Genomic DNA, 6235 nt, shown 5'->3' with positions numbered 1-6235 from the left:
CAGTTTACATTAAGAATCTACAGTTTTCGAGATACCATTACGTAATATATTGTTTTTCATTTTATTGCTCCCCTCAGTGGAATAGAATGGAGTGTAAAATTTGGGCCTAGCAATGGGATGTCTGTAGGAGATCTATCAGCGCTGAAAGGGAAATTGAGACTAAAAAGGTTTGAAAGGTGTAATAGGAGGGAAACCTCCCCGTTGCACTCTGAAACAATTGTTAGGAGAGGGTGGAAAGTAAGAAGGAAGAAAGAGAATGGGAATGGAAGTACAGTTAAAAGAATGAAAGAAGTTGCAGCCAGGGTCTGAAAGGATACCGCTAAGAATCTTTAGTAGGAACGCCTACAGTGCACCGTGTTCATAGCAATGATAGTACTAGCCCCCTGTGAGGTTTGCTACCCTAAAGGCAATGCTATTTAGGAATTATGAAGGAAGTTACTTTGAAATATCCTATTTGCTGAAAAAAGCAACATCATTACATGAACTCGAGGAAAAACATGTTCTAGTCCTTCTTAAATATTGCTCCGTACAACTGCACTCAAAAATTGCAATTAAAAAAAAAATTGCTGTTTTGTCATTTTTCTTGATAATACTTAAATATGAATTGGGAATTTCCCAGTTTTCACTGATTAGGGTAACTAAAGTTGTATTACTGTATGATTATGAAACCATACCCAAGAGTCTACCAATTTGACAAGGTTTACAAAAAATATTAAGTCATGTGGCAAGTTGGACTGAGAAATGGCTGACTAATTCATTTGAGGTTCTATCGTGTCATGACAAAGAAATTTAAATTTGAGTCACGGTTAAAGATGAATATGAGACGGAGATGACTTAGACAAGTCCTTGGCAAAATTCCTACAAAACTAGTATACATGATAATGTCACTAGGATTCCTATGTGCACCAGAAAAGTTGGTAAACACACTGCTAAACTGTCATAGTACTTGGATGAGAACTTTGCAATAAGAGTATAATAGAATTTGTGGAAGAAAAAGAATAATTAGGCATTCTCTATCAATTGAAATTTGAACAGCAAACATGCATGGGGGGGTAAATGATGAGCATGACTAACTTTAAGAGCCAAAATATTACTTGACTACATGGCTCTTGTACATGAAAAGTGCCCAGTACCGAACTTGACCATTCCATCTCCCTTAAGGAGATGTCACAGGAATGGTGTCATTTGGGAGGGGGCACTTGTTCCCTCAAGACACTGATGGGCTCCCTAGCCTTTGAAATATAATGATGATAAAATTCCCTCCCAAGGTGAATCCTATATTGTTTCAAAATGCACACAAACTTCCAAAAATTTCTTAGGGGGGGGGGGGGGGTCTAAGAATGGGGTCCCCACCCCTGCTGATAGGGCATATTTTCTGTCATCATTGGCATTTTGCCTTCAAAGTCTGCCCAGAGATGCTAGTAGTATTGGCAGACAAAGCTAAAGTTACAAGTATGTCATCTTGTAATTAAAAATTGGCATCTTTGGGAAATGTATAGAGACAAAAAAAATTTGTTAGGTCAGAAACCCCTTTCCATAAAAGTGTTCGACTTTAGGAAATATATTTGGATTTAATAGACAGCAACCAGTAATATATGAATCAGGAACTAAATGTAAATTTGATTTTCTCTTCTTTTTAAACACTGAATACACTTCTCTGGATTTAAATAACTCAACTTGTACTCTAATACGATATTAGATAGTAAAATTATAAACAGAGGGTAAATGCTTCATTAATAATAATGCCACTAATATGTCCGCTCTCCATTTCAGGGGCTATTTTATAGTATACATCAAAGCAGCAAAAAATTATGAATAAAAAATTCTGTAACAAAAAGTCTTCCATGTCTATTCAACAGATTTTGTTTCTGGGTGTTACAAACTGATCTCAAAACACAATATTCTAGCTTCAAAACCATATACGTAGCTTGCTGGTTATCTAAGAGAAAGTAGAAAAATAATCTGAAAAAGTAAATATGTAAGAAGTATCTGACTAATCCCATTTTTTTTCATTTGATATACTGTAATGGTAATGAGTGATTGCATTCATTCAGACCTAAAAAGTTCTTACCTCTAACACTTGACTTTTATACTGCATGACAGGCGTGAGAGGATTAAAGGCTGCACACTTCAAGTCGGGGCATATAATAATTCAAGGAAATAACTTGCCTGGTTTGAACATGCAAAAGAGTAGACAGAAATTACTTATGAACATCCAAATATGATCAAACAGGAATGCAAATTAAAACTGTTTAGAATGCTCCTCTTTGCCACCTGTACGATCAAATTTTGTTCTGCAGTACTGGATGTACAGTGTATTGTGTTTTAGGATGTAAAAATGTCCAGTACAGGCAGTCCCCCGGTTTACGACGGGTTCGGCTTACGACTTTCCGAGGTTCAGGCGCTTTTCAATTATATTCATCGGAAATTATTTCCAGGGTTACGACACATGTTCCAGGGTTATGGCGCCTACAACACTGACCTGGCAGAAGAAATATGACACCAAACATGCAAAATATATCAATATTTGAAGTTTTTTTTTATGAAAAATGCAATAAGAATGCAGTTTACATAGTTTTTAATGCACCGAAAGCATTACGTATAAGTAAGGTTTTCTTAGGATTTTTTATGATGTTCCAGCTTACAACGGTTTTCAGCTTAAAACGCGTCTCAAGAACGGAACCCACGTCGTAACCTGGGGACTGTCTGTACTTTACTATATCATACTGTACTTAAAAAGGCATACAGTAACCAACTTATGATGAACAATTCAACATGCAAATAACCGCCCAGAATGTAACTTGCTCGTGAGCAGGGTGGTGTCTGTATAAAATTCTCTTTATATCTAATGTTTCCTGCTAAACTTCTCACATCCACATTTTAAGAAATGTACAAAGGAATGATTTTAACCTTTACACCTACAGTGCACAGATACACAGGTAATAAATGTGCAATCCAGACGTAATTACCAAAAGAGAGTACAGGCAGTCTCTGGGTTACGACGGGGGTTCCGTTCTTGAGACGCGTCGTAAGCCGAAAATCGTCATAAGACGGAACATCGTCAAAAACCTTAAGAAAACCTTACTTTTAATGCTTTGGGTGCATTGAAAACTATGTAAACTGCATTCCTATTGCATTTTTCATCAAAAAAACCTTCAAATATTGATCATTTTGCATTTTTGGTGTCATATTTCATCTGCCAGATGAGCGTTGTAGGCGTTGTAACCCTGGAAATAATGTCTGATGAATATAATTGAAAAGCGTCGTAACCTCGGAACGTCGTAAGCCGAGACCGTCGTAACCCGGGGACTGCCTGTAGGTACCGTACTCACTTATGATTCCAAGGATGCTTTGTAGTAAACGTCAGTTCCCGCAGCTCCTTGACGACAAAGAAAGGATGCTGTTTTCGGAATAGCTTCTTCGTGGCACCTGCGTCTTCAACTTTCAGTATTGTGTCTGCTTTGGAAGCTTCGGGTAGAGGCTGAAATCAGTACCCATACATGAATAAAATATTCAGCCATTGGATGACAGGACAAAAACAAATTTGGCTTACTCTACAGTAAGTACTGAATTACCAATAAAAACTGTACTTTTCCAAGTCTGAGGTTTTATGTAGTCTCAAGATTTAGATAAAATAATAAACTAGCATCATTTATACAATGAATTTTACATAGTTTTCTTGCCCATAATAATGGAATTTTTTTGCATAAAAACAGCAATGGGTATAACTCATACATCTAATTTTAAAGCATAGGGATGATTACCTTTCACAGGGCTTAAACACCATACAGTGGTCCCTCGGTATTCGCAGGGGATGCGTACCAGACCCCCGTGAATAGTTAGAACCCGCCTATAACAATGCTTAAAACCTACTTTGTTAGTTAAAACTCAAGAAAAACCCACTAAAAATTTTTCTACCTGATTTTTTAATAGTTATATCACAAAAAGTGCATTTTATGATAAAATTGATTATACAAAAAAAAAAAAAAAAAAAAAAAAAAAAAAAAAAAAAAAAAAAAAAAAAAAAAAAACAGGAATTTGTGGATATTTCTCATAAAAAAATACTGCGAATCTGCAAATTTTCCACGAATAATGCGGGGAAATGTTCTAGGGAGAAATCCGCGAATAGAGATCCACTGTACTGTTAGATTATTCATACCAGTGGTACCAGGTACCTTTATCATACTGCAATCCATTATACTAATCAACTCAAAATGACCAATGACCCAATGACCCCCCTTTAAAATTTCTGATTCAATAATACAGGCAGTCTCTGGTTATCAGCGATAAGCAAAAACCACCATTAACCGAAACTGATTTATCCGATTAATGGCACCGATAGCTTGTTAATGGTGCCTGCTTTAGGTATGTTATGGCGCCATAACTCTATTATATTGGTAGTTTATTACGTTATTAACCGGAACTTGGCGCATTGTGGTGCCATAAATCGCCGATTTTATGGCATTAGATAACCAGGGACTGCTTGTATTTATATGTAATGTCCTGGTACAAAAATAACACTGCACTGTAATAAATTTGCTTATTTGCACCAAAAAGACATTACAACTATTTCAGTTCAATAAGCTTCGTTCAGCAGCAGTGGGAAAAAAGCTCAAACAAACCCTCGCTCAAGAAAGATCTTGCAACCCCAGATTAAAAACCTCTGATTTAACCCAACTAACAATACAATATAGTTGTGATTTAACCAACCACTTAGGATAAACAATGGCATCATAACATAATAATTGTTGCTATTTGGAAAACACAGCCTAAGATTATATTGAAAGCATTTGCATTGTGCTGTACACGGATACACAACCAGTGGTAGATTGAGGGGGGGTGGCTGCCAGCCCCTTCCCTTCTGATATGAATGGCAGCAAAAATAGAAACTTATAATAACAATATTACTAGTAGCAGTAGTTGTTGTTCTTGATGCTGTTGTAGCAATGCGTAGTACATAGTATAAAGAACAATTTCAGAAATTAAGTGTAGAATAGAAAAAACAGGCTACGAGGGACTAAGAATACGAAAAAGAACAGAACAGAACAGCACTGCATATATACGTATCCCAATTTCAATCAATCAGCTGAGATCTGTACCTGATTCCATCTAACAAGAATTATTGGTTACAGGTTTTAAAATCCCAACCCAAACATGCTTGTGAAATGTTATAACGCACTTTGCTGCCAGGTCTCCAAACCGTACCCAGCTGGGGAAGTTACCGCTCACCCCAGACCCCCTAGCTTATTGCCTTGTGCCTTCAGTGCTTGTCACCCCTTACTTTGACAAACAGTGCCCCTTTTCCTAAATCCTGGATCAACCACTGTACACAACCATTACGTTCCATATAAGTAGATGAGAGCCACTGAAGGAGAGACGATACATAATTTACGTTGCCCTATGAATACTTAAGACTTCTAAATGTAATGAACTTTAAAATTATTTGGGGCTCATAAACCAGAACAGCTGGAGGACTACAATATTTCTCATCAATCTTATCTAATTACAAGAAGACTCTCATAAAAGGTCCTGAACAGATTTTCCCATTTGGAACACCCAAGAGGCAACTACATACTAAGGTATATAAGAAAATGGCCCAAACATGTATAACCCATTTTCATGCTCTTAAAATGGTGATAAGATTAATGCAGAGCGTAGATCCACCATATAATGATGTCCTTTATGATTTAATGAATGAAACTGACTCCCATTACTAACACAAAGGAATATACAAGATAAAGGCGTTTCAATGCTTGACATACATCAGAGCTGATGGAGAAGTAACGGAACAGGAGGAAAATCATGTTATAACAGAGAAAGACCAGAGTTTCTTAAGTGTTGAACATTTGCAGCCTTAGGTGAGCTTAAAGCAGTCAAAACAAGGACAGCCTAAGTGAGGCGAAAAGAGATTACTGGACTCTTGTTATAAGACAGTAAATCTTCAGTATAAATAAAGAATTCCTGCTGCGTGAATAAGACCTGTTCCTCTCAGTGAAAAACTGAGAATATACAGACGTGACAACAACAAAAATCATACTAGTACAAATAAGGAAGCAGCTGAGGAATGTGGTAGTCAAAGATTGAAATAAAGTTTTATACTTTAAAGACAGAAGTTCTGGACAAATCTGCTTCAGTATGATGACTTTTGTATTGATGTAGGAATCCATTGTTTGGATTCCCATGTTGTTTACATCATGGACTAACTCGTGCCTACCTCAGCAAGAGTGCTACCTAA

This window comes from Macrobrachium nipponense, chromosome 29, assembly GCF_015104395.2.
Source record: "Macrobrachium nipponense isolate FS-2020 chromosome 29, ASM1510439v2, whole genome shotgun sequence".
Classification (NCBI taxonomy): Eukaryota; Metazoa; Arthropoda; class Malacostraca; order Decapoda; family Palaemonidae; genus Macrobrachium; species Macrobrachium nipponense.
This window is presented reverse-complemented; position numbering follows the sequence as displayed.